Raw genomic sequence first — 12,302 nt, forward strand, 5'->3', positions numbered from 1 at the left:
AAGTTTCACAGTAAAAACCCAATGTTATGGATTCATGAGTAACAATAAGATTTTCAAGATGGCCATCCATGCTTGATGTCAAACTGGTACCATTTTCATTAAGGACCAACAGTACATCATAAGACAACTTTTGGTAAATAAATAACCATACAATCAGAAAATGTAGAAATAAAAATATTTTCAAGATGGCAACTTTTAACAGCTATACTACAAGTCACCATTTCCCTTTAGGACCAACTAGATGCCATAAGAATTATTTGGGTGAAAACCCCATGCTGATGTAACCATGGCCATATTAAAAGCAAATAACAAATATTTCCAATGAAAACCAACCAGACTCCATAAAAAGTCTGAAAACCCACATGTCATTACAACTTACAGTTTGGGAAGATTAACAATAACAATACATTTAAGATCACTGCCGTGACAACCATATGGGATGTCAGTATGCTACCCTGTTCATTTAGGAACAAATAGACTTAAGAATAGTTATTAACATGGATTTGCTTCGCTGTTTAGCTTTCACTGCAACAAAAGTATGTTATTTAGTACAGAGGTAACAGAAGGAAAGTGACATACCCCTGGACACACCATGGTACACAACCTGGGCTGATCCAATCATCGGATTTTAACCTGTGCCCTTTTATGCCAGCTAACTAATGTGGCTAGTACTTCCATCAGTCACCTCTTAACAGGACAATGTATCAGACTTTTTCTACATCATTACACACACAGAGGGTCAATAATATTGAGAGATTACAGCTACATAAACTGCACTGGTTATAATCACCCTTCTCTGTAGGTTAGGTCTCAGGATGTAACGGCACAGAAAAATCTATGGTCAAGAGTTAGATTCAAATTATAATTATCCTATGTTAGCAGAACATAAAATAAAGGTCACAGTTACCTTCCTTGGTTGTAAGAGTATGGCACTAACAAGGATGCATTCAATTATCAAGTTTCATAATCCATACATAAACTGTACGCAATAAACAAACTTAGGACACACAATTTAAAGTTAAAGAAAAAAGAATATTCATCATTCAGACCTCTTTTTGCAATACGGATGTAGAACTGATCCATTTGGAAAGTTTCATAACTCTAGTATGCCTAACATAACATGATGCCAAATTCTGTTTTGAACATAAGGTAAAAACAAAACACAAAGACAGGAAAAGATAAAATGTAAGATAGCAATCTGGTGGCTATATCATTAGATGCAGAAGGTAACGGGTTCCAATCCTGGCTGAGTCATACAAAATGGCATTCAGAGGTTAGTGTTAGGGCTGGTCATCCTGGTGTCAGGATATTGTGACTGGGTGGGTCATGATGCCACATGTATGCAGCATGATGCCCCAGTGTTAGACATCACTATAAACTGCCACAGTGCACACATCATGGCAATACGATTGGAATTATTAAAGCTAAAATAAAAATCCAAATCACACACACACACACAAAATATGAAGAGCATCTTTTGTTACAAGGATGTGGTAGCGACAAGCAAGGTACTTGCCTTTACAGATCACTCATGTGACATCTCAGACCACATGGGTTTGAGTCTTGCTCGGCCAAAGTATGAATGTAAGAAAGATTGCAAGAAACTTCCTGTGGTTGGGTGGTTCTTCCTTGAGTCTTCTTGGGGTCTTTCTCCTCATTGTAGTCACCCATCATATATAACTATCAAGTGCTAAGAAATGATCTAACAGTGCTAAATCCATAAAATCATCTTCACTAGACTTTTTATGCTTTTACTAAAGAACCACAGATACCTAATGCATACTTGATACTAAAATGGGCCAAAACCACAAAATCAATACATAGCTCCTTAGACAGAGACAAACTTTTAGCCTTGTGATATTGCAGTTACACATATTAGTGGTATTTTCATTTAAAGTCAAACCTTTCAGGAATCTAGATGTCATAATTTTCCTTCTCAATGAGTTGTCATACGGCTTCAAGAGTTAGATATGACAGAAGTTAAGTGACAGAATATAAAAAGTTTATGATTTTTATCTGGTCAGACCTTACTACACTAGCTCCAGAACACCTCTTTTTATTAATGCAATGTCATGCCAAAGTAAAGTTGTCTGCAGACATTTGTACAATTCAATAATTATTCTTCTCAAGAAAAAAATGGCATTAACTTGCACTGAAAGAATTCAAAAGATCTCAATTTCCATCGACATTCATACTAAATGATTCATTTTTGTCAAACTTTCATTCTAGAGCAGGCATGTGCAAACTACGACCCACAGCTGTATCTGGCCAGTGACCTGATTTTATCTGCTTATTTAATTATAAGGTGTGGCTTAAAAAATTTCTTATCCAACATGCACCCTGGAGGAAATAGCACTGGCCTATTTTAGAGATCAACATATGGGTACCATTAAAATGGAGAAATGATGACTGGACAAAAGTGAAACATTTCTAGGTCATTAACCAAACTAGATTTGAACTAAATGGCTACTGTCTATATGTTACTTTCTTTTGAAATGAAATTACAACAGCATGTATTGTGTGAAAGTTGTAGGGAATCAACCAAAATGCTTCAAAATATTCATTTTAAATTAAGCTGTCAAAAATTTTTTTTACAAAGGGTAATTACATGTGTTATGCATATCTATGTTTAATTTTTGTCCACAATTGTAGATTTTAAGGGTCACCTGTAAACAACATATTACAAAGCTAACTTTGGTCCATGTTTGTTGATTATACTTTAAGAAATAAGAAACGTGTATGTGATCTTTTGACCTTAGAAAGTTCCAGAAGCAAACTTTTGAAGGTTGTGATCAACAGAATTATTTTTTCCTATCTCTACGATAGTCTTTGTATAATCAGTTTTTGTTGTGTTCAGATATAATTTAATTTGAGAGGAATAACTAAGTTTGTTCAGGGGCCCCGAGTGGCCTAAAGTGCTCTCCATTACGGATCACAGCCATCTCATCTGTCTGTGTGGGTTTGAGTCTCGGATTTGGCTAATGTGGGTATGTTAGAAAGCTTGCCAGTAGCTTCTTGTGGGTCGGTGGTTCTTTCTGGGGTTTTCCAGGGTTCTTCCTCCACCAATAATGCTGGCCACTATGTATAGCCTAACGTGTGCTGAAAAATGGCGTTAAACCCTAAAACAACAACTAAGTGTTCACTGACTGGATTAACACTATTTGAGGAGTATTGTAAATTCATTCAAAGACATTCTGGATTATATCATTGTGATACATCAAGACTGATTGTACATAAACTATTCAAGGCTATTGGTACATCAGTTCATTCAGAACTACTGGAATTCATCCAGAACACTAAACTTTCCAACTTGCAATAGAACTTTTAAGATTATTTGGGGTTTAATTCAAAATACTAAGCTCCTCTTAATTTATCATTTTATAATTAAGAGAATTAAATTGTTAAATTTTATGAAACTTTTAGTTTTGCTTTTTCTGTTTCTTAAAGACCACAGAGCTGTAACACATGCTTACAGAAATATTATCAGTGGCATCTTCCCTTTCATTTGAAAAAAAAGCTTTTCATGATAAATATTCTGAAAGCAATTATAAAATGAGCATTAAACCCCTCCTCCAATCTTATCATTGGCAATGTCCCGCTGGGATGGCATCCCCTTCTTAATTCTTCAAAGGTGATTCAGTAATCTCAACTGGTTCCATGACAACTGAAGCTCAGAAAAAGTGGCATCTAATGTATTTACTACACAGGCTTGAGTAATGGTAACAATGACTGATTTACAACTTGTATATTACCAAGCTATGGAGATAGTCAATATATGCACACTTGAAATCTTGAATTTATATAACCGTTTTGTCCATGACTCAACAAGTTCCACTTAGCTTGTCAGCAACCATCAAATAACAAGATCTATATAAATACTGTAAGCTATACAACTGCATGCAGAATTTTGAAAGGTTCTTGTCTGAGCGGTTTTCTGCTAGTGTCAAGCAATTGCTACCTGGAGATCTCTAAGAGAACTGTCTTGAGTATAATATACTGGAATGCAAACATGTGGCCCAAGTGCAACTAACATATGTATACTTGTAAGATTTGTTTGTAAATGCAAGTTCACACATTTCCGTTATAGTGGGAAAATAAAAAGTTGGTGCACAAAGTTGCTCAACTGTTTATTAATGTTGCTTTTGCCTATCTTCTTTTTCAACCATGTATCAACTGCAAACTGAAAAGTATAAAAGGCTTACTAATTTTCAACACAAGGCTATCAGAAAATATATTGCAATGAAAATTATACATCAGTGATAACAATTGTCATACACCCCACCAGAACAGTATCATAACAATGGAAAAAACATAGTGATGCTAGTTAGATAAAGATATACAACTAGCATTTGAAATATTAACATAAATTATAGAAATCTGACCTAAACAAATTATTGGAGCACTGTCCTAGATGAACATGCTTCAAAAGTTACAATAACAAAGACAGCCTTTTTGCTTGGAACAGATGAAACCATAAAGAGTCTGAAAGAAATAAATAGTTGTACATGAGGAGATTATTCAAACTGGAGAAACTGAACAAATGAATAATTTTGCTTTTTCACATTTGAAAAATTACCAGTTGTGTGTTTACTTTGTACCAACATAATGTTAAAGCATTCAGATAATCTGACAACACTCCTCACGTAAACTGCTCTATTCAGTCAGAAATGCTTGACAATTCTCTCTTTCAAACAATATAAAAAAATGTCTAAGGATGTTTTTGTTTTTCACACCCACCCTCTGTACACAGAATTATGATGACCAATATATATGAGCACAGTGTCAAATATAAACCGCCTTTCACAAGAGCATGTTTCCTTATCTATGTGAAAATTTGGTATTCATCAATGCACAGAGTAATTTTTTGGTCTAATTTTCACTCTCGTTATTTTTAATATTATCTTCAAATACATGTAAACAGGTACATGTAAATCTCAAAATATACAACCAAATTTCTACAGTATCATACATATAATTCAACCTGTAGAATAATACCAAATAAAATTCATAGTATTGGACAAAAATTATTTTTAAAAAATAAATATTCAAGATATCTAGTGACATGGCTCAAAATTAATGCCAATCTGCTAACCTGGGATCAGTGATTTTGCCCATGGATCATTACAACAACTGCAATCACTATTCCACTGGTGTCGTTATAATTTCCTTTGCTAATCATAGCAGATAATATGTGGTTTTGTGTCTTACATATCAAACACCATTCCTTTACATAATTTAACTGACTTGTTTATTGCATTAACTGAATATCTATCAACATCATGACTTGATCTAGGACAAAATATCCTGCAGAGGAAATTAACAGGTTTTATTCCATGCATTAGGCAAATTAGGGTGATCATCTCTGAATACCTGGAAGAAGCCTGAACCCACTGAACGTGGCTAATATAAAATGATGCAGGATATCAGGCTAGTACTGGTCAATCAGAAAAGGTTGTGTTGACCAGCTTTATACAAATTCAGAATAACTGTAAATTTCCATGCTGATAAACATTCAGTGTATTATGCAGGGATAACTGGAAAGTAGGTATTTACACAGGAAAGTAGGTATTTGTATAGGAAAGTAGGTATTTATACAGGAAAGTAGGTATCTATACAGTGACATTTTACATCATTTCAGCACAATATTGTCAATACAGTGTATAGTACTGGTCAAGTTCCAAACAATGTAGACATTTTCACAAGGTGTGCAACTGTCACCATAAGGAATTACATGTATGTGTGTGTGATTCAGATTTTTAACATAGCTTTAACAATTCTGCAGTCATATGGTAGCTTATAGTCAAATCTAACACTGAGGCATCATGCTGCAGACATGTAGCATCATGACCCACCCAGTCACATCATCCTGACACCTGGCCAACCAGTCCTGACACTAACCTTTTAATGCTGAGTGACTAGACAGGCAGCTGTTAGTACCATTTTTAAAAGTCTTTGATATGACTCGGTGGGGTTCTAACCTGCAACCTCCCGCATCTGAAGCAGACATTCTAACAACTAGGTCACTGGAGCAGTGAAGGAATTACATGTATATGACAACAAATGAAAGCATGATTGTGTGTATGATCAAGAGAAGAGTGGAAGGTACCATAAATACTGGGAAAATGCATGGCTGAAATATAATACAGGAAAGATGTGATCTTATGCACTTTTTGCGCAGAGTATTCAGAGAAAAACTAAAGGGCATGGAAGTATGTCATTATGATTCGTTGATGGATGTGAAGCTTGCATAGTTCCTGAAATCATATTAATAATGGAGGGGTCAAGCTAGACCTTAACTTTTAGGTGAAATGACTTCTCCAACTGGATAGAACAAGCCCAACAGAAAGAAATGACAGCAAAGCAAAACATGCAATATATATTTATACTTTCTTGGAACATCACTTTCTATAAAATGTGGTCAAATTTTATCGTGCAATTTTTGAAAAGCTGTTTAAAACTTTTGGGTAGATCAGCATATTTTGTATAATCTTAAAGTTAATTGGGGGGCAGGCTACCAGGCAAAGTGGTTGCTAAGTCACCTAAAAAATGTACACTTGACCTTTTTCTGTGCGGGAAGTGAAAATGACTTTGCCTTGTGATTTTTTTAGTTGTACATTGAGTGACAGTAGTTTATGCTGGGCAGACAAGAGGGTGGGGCAACTGGGTATACATCGCCGGGGCCCAGGCCAAACAACACTTTTTAATTTTATAAAAGAAAGATTTAATTTGAACAAGATTTAGGAGAGGCCTGGGTGTTTCTTACCCCAGGGGCCGTGATCACTCTCTACGGCCCTGAGTTTAACTTTTGAGATGATCCCTTACAATAGCTAGGTAGTTGTGACAGTATAGTGTTGTTAGCTCAAGGTGAAATGTATTGCATCTGGTGTAGATATCAACTGACAAACTTTTGCACATTCATATGTATTTTAATAGCTGACTGACCATTAATCCTTTCCCAGGCAAATTATCATATCACTGCCCGATTTCCACAAGTTACCATTTGATGATGAAAATATACCAACTTGAAATTTGAAACTTAAACATCAACATTTAAATAGCAATTTGTGTTTTAAGAACAGAATTGGTGAAAAACACCTTCTAGCTTAAACAACAAAAAATGAAGATTTTCACAGCTGTGTTTGCATTATTTTCTTGCATTATTTTCTTTATAAAATCAATCTGAAACCATAAGTGAACCTGTCACAGGATAATGGTGGACATTGCCTTGCCTAGGAAGTACACTTCAACAGATTGTCTATTTTCATAAAAAATTGGAACCATACAAAAATTCAAAAAAGCAAAGTCTAAATATTATGTGATAGAAGATTTAGCTTACAACTGTAATCATGCAGGTCAGAAACCTATGAGATAATGCTATGTTGTGGGATTCAAGAGGAACTGTAAAGTCATGATTGTTTTATGACATCACTAACTTTTTTGATAATGAGAAAAAAGTAGTGAAGCAATGCAAGCTGTTACTACAAGTATGAAGGCAAATAATACAACCATTAAATTGCAATCCTCTTGTTGTAATGAAAGTGAATGGCTACGTTAAGAAAATCCCTCTTTCTAAAAAAAACTGATGCCCTCATACATCATACACGGCACCATCATTTTTCTTGGCTGTATCGATTCAGTTGAAAAAAAGGTTTATTCCTACATCAACATCAACGCTTCAGTGCCTTGTCTAATCAGCAACAATGAATTTAGGATGAACAGTATAATGTGAAGATGCTAGTGCATTTGCATTCAAGTACACGGGTTGTTTCAAACCAGTTAAGAAATATTTTCAACTGCCATTTTATAGTAAACTTTCAGAAAGTTTTAAAAAAAATTGTTTTCTATGGTAGTTGATTAATCATTTTTACCAACTTGAAAATTACAATACTGTAATCTATGCACTCCTATCAGTTAATATTCATTACAATGTATAGTTTCTATTGTGCTCTTTTAAAATCATATGTCCAAAAAACACTGCATATATATCTCCATCCAACATCCAAACATACACTTTCAAGTACAAGCACACACATATATACACATATACATACCTTATTTTATTAATTTTTTTCACACAAAAAATCATTATTCTTTTCAGAGAATGAAAAATTATATGTAAAAAAATTTATTTTGGAGTACTGACTGTGTATGAAAAATAAAGGGTTTGTGAGACATGCAATGCTTGGCAACATAACAACACCGACATAAAAAATAAACATAACATTACTTTTTCTAATGTTGCTTTCAACCGACTGCTTTCAACCAAATTAGTTTATTTTTAAATACTCAAATAAGTTGTAAATTAATTTACCCAACTGTATCAACACTAAAAATTACCTCTTTGTGTCTATTTTAAAACAACAAAACAAATTTAACAGACCCCTAGTTTTCTAATTAGGACCCTAATATCTCAAGTCATAAAATTTTGGAATTCAACTAAATAACCCTTTTTTAAATTCAATTAAATTAAAGGCATTATATTTTATTGTGCATGTTGTTGTATCATTAACATAAATGCCATCAGACTCATACTGTACATTCACTCTGGTATGTTGAGAATTATAACATAAATGCCATCAGACATGTACTGTACATTCACTGTGGTATGTTGAGAATTATAATATAAATGCCATCAGACACATACTGTACATTCACTGTGGTACGTTGAGAATTATAGCATAAATGCCATCAGACACGTACTGTATATTCACTGTGGTATGTTGAGAATTATAACATAAATGCCATCAGACTCATACTGTACATTCACTGTGGTATGTTGAGAATTATAACATAAATGCCATCAGACACATACTGTACATTCACTGTGGTATGTTGAGAATTATAAATGCCATCAGACACGTACTGTACATTCACTGTGGTATGTTGAGAATTATAACATAAATGCCATCAGACACATACTGTACATTCACTGTGGTACGTTGAGAATTATAGCATAAATGCCATCAGACACATACTGTACATTCACTGTGGTATGTTGAGAATTATAACATAAATGCCATCAGACACATACTGTACATTCACTGTGGTATGTTGAGAATTATAACATAAATGCCATCAGACACATACTGTACATTCACTGTGGTATGTTGAGAATTATAGCATAAATGCCATCAGACACGTACTGTATATTCACTGTGGTATGTTGAGAATTATAACATAAATGCCATCAGACTCATACTGTACATTCACTGTGGTATGTTGAGAATTATAACATAAATGCCATCAGACACATACTGGACATTCACTCTGGTATGTTGAGAATTATAAATGCCATCAGACACGTACTGTACATTCACTGTGGTATGTTGAGAATTATAACATAAATGCCATCAGACACATACTGTACATTCACTGTGGTACGTTGAGAATTATAGCATAAATGCCATCAGACACATACTGTACATTCACTGTGGTATGTTGAGAATTATAACATAAATGCCATCAGACACATACTGTACATTCACTGTGGTATGTTGAGAATTATAACATAAATGCCATCAGACACATACTGTACATTCACTGTGGTATGTTGAGAATTATAGCATAAATGCCATCAGACACGTACTGTATATTCACTGTGGTATGTTGAGAATTATAACATAAATGCCATCAGACTCATACTGTACATTCACTGTGGTATGTTGAGAATTATAACATAAATGCCATCAGACACATACTGTACATTCACTGTGGTATGTTGAGAATTATAACATAAATGCCATCAGACACGTACTGTACATTCACTGGTATGCTAAGAATTATAACATAAATGCCATCAGACACATACTGTACATTCACTGTGGTATGTTGAGAATTATAGCATAAATGCCATCAGACACATACTGTACATTCACTGTAGTATGTTGAGAATTATAACATAAATGCCATCAGACACGTACTGTACATTCACTGTGGTATGTTGAGAATTATAACATAAATGCCATCAGACACATACTGTACATTCACTGTGGTATGTTGAGAATTATAACATAAATGCCATCAGACTCATACTGTACATTCACTGTAGTATGTTGAGAATTATAACATAAATGCCATCAGACACATACTGTACATTCACTGTGGTATGTTGAGAATTATAACATAAATGCCATCAGACTCATACTGTACATTCACTGGTATGCTGAGAATTATAACATAAGAAAGAATATCTAAGACAAAAGAACGTTTTGGTAACTGTCATTGCTAGTTCTTACAATTATAGCAATTCTCAATGGCTCTATGTTGCTTTCATGTTGTGCGCAGCAAGAATAAAATAGGAATATCAAAATTTCTTATGTTGCCTACAACACAATGAATGACAATGAGGTTCGATTCAACTCTCGCAATTAGGCTCCTGTACGTATTTATATAATGGTGCCAGTGCATGTATATTGTAGGTTTGATTGCACTCTGAATTAAGCACACCCCATGGAGTCGAATCATGGGCACCATTACGCTAAACTTTAATGATATTTCCAAAATACAATAATAAAGTTTCAGAAATAATGCTTTGAAAATTATGCTAATACTGCAAAAGCTGAATTGTAGTTTGCTTTGATGTAAGTGACCTTACACCGTACCTGTCAATTTTCACGCCAGGAGGAAGATAAAAACTCCCAACTTTTAGGGTCGTTTCGCGTCTACCTCCTGATTGTATATCATTCGATTTTTGCAAAGAACTCCCGATTATTACATTAATTTCATTTCTTCTAAACAAGAAAAGTCCTACATGTTCTGTTGCATCACACTGTGAATTATTGCTGAGACAAAATAACTACTTTACTGGAAAGAATTCGCTTCTTCACTAAATAGAATGTTAAGTTTAAACAGCATTCATGTAAATTAATGATTTTTTTAAATCTACAACAATACAAAAATAAAAAATAAACCAGAACAAAAAAATTGTTTACACAATTAATTTCAATCTCAAGTGATCACTACAAATGCTGTAACTCCATATGCTATAGCGCCATTCCCACGAAAGAAACTTGCAAGAGTGAACACCTGGCATTTTTATACCATATATACCAATGTTAATTACCATTGTTAAATTAAAAGAAGGAATGAAAATACATATCACGCTGCAAATGTGTCATCAAAAAACTAATTCATAATACATGTTTTATAATAAACAATATTAAATGCTTTAAGAGTTGATAATAAAGGAATAAGGTCGGACATGCAATAAGGGGAAAATAGTTGCCACATGTAAGGTACCATGGTTTCTTTGAATTACGATAGAGGGCCAGTCATTTTCACAACACAGTTGCACTGAAAAGGATCAACTTTTAATCAGTCAAGCTAGCTTTCTTGCTTGCTTATGACTAATCTTAAGCTATTGTGCAGTTTGACCACAGCTGACCAGAAGATGAAACTAGGGCACGACCTGGGGTAAAATATGGCGCATCACAGGGAGAAATGGCAAGTCTTTTTGCGAATTTCATGCATATTGGACCAGGAAGATCACTCAATATTTAGTGAAAACAAGGCTTTAAAAATGCCACAAAAAAAATCCTAATTTTAGGTCCCAAACTTTTTTTTTATTATTCTGTCTCCCAACTTTGCTTTTGAAAAGTTCATAGGTACGCCTTACACCCCATTTTACAAAATTATGGTAATCATGCTAATATTATGGAATGAAAGGCAACTACACATCAATGTATTGGTATAGTTGCCGGTCAAAATTCCCTTTCAACACAAGCCAGTTTCAGAGTTTTAATGATCAACTGGCCTGTACTGCTGTTGCAAAATGAAAAGACAAATTTGCCAACTATCAACGTAGGAGATGCCGAAACATCAAGCTTTCCACTGTGTGGAAAGTTATGATGTCATTTCAGTCAAAACACAAAACTAAAACTGACTGCTGTTGATCTTAGTTGATCTATAGCCTTTATTATTACCACTCCTCCTGAACATGTAAATTATACTGCTTATGTGCCTTGTACAATTAAACGTGCATAACTTTTTTTTAAATAGTCCCTCAATTTGTAGGATCGCTTATATCATTGAAAATGAGTAACTCGTGAGTGCGTGATTCAACGTAAATGAAACAGCTATTAAGGACTAGCCGAAATGTTATCTGGAACAATGCAACTTGGTCGAAACAATGAATAAAGCAAAATCTGCATCTAATATGATTAAAAATAATAGGTATTTAAGGGATGCTATGCACACTTTGCACTGTGTAAGTACAGTACATTATAGTTCAGCATGGTCTCCTGTGTAAACTCAACCGGTCTGCGAATTATGAAGTCTGTATTTACCTTTAGTTAATTTTGTCT

The 12,302-nt window shown here is 34.3% G+C and overlaps 1 protein-coding gene across 3 annotated transcripts in view; it reads right to left on the reverse strand.

Annotated features, from left to right (window-relative positions):
- The window catches only part of LOC149779440 (ceramide synthase 6-like), a 65,062-nt gene that overhangs the window by 50,862 nt on the left and 1,898 nt on the right, over positions 1–12,302 (reverse strand). The window lies entirely within an intron of this gene.

This window comes from Sinohyriopsis cumingii, chromosome 17, assembly GCF_028554795.1.
Source record: "Sinohyriopsis cumingii isolate HCF-2022 chromosome 17, ASM2855479v2, whole genome shotgun sequence".
Classification (NCBI taxonomy): Eukaryota; Metazoa; Mollusca; class Bivalvia; order Unionida; family Unionidae; genus Sinohyriopsis; species Sinohyriopsis cumingii.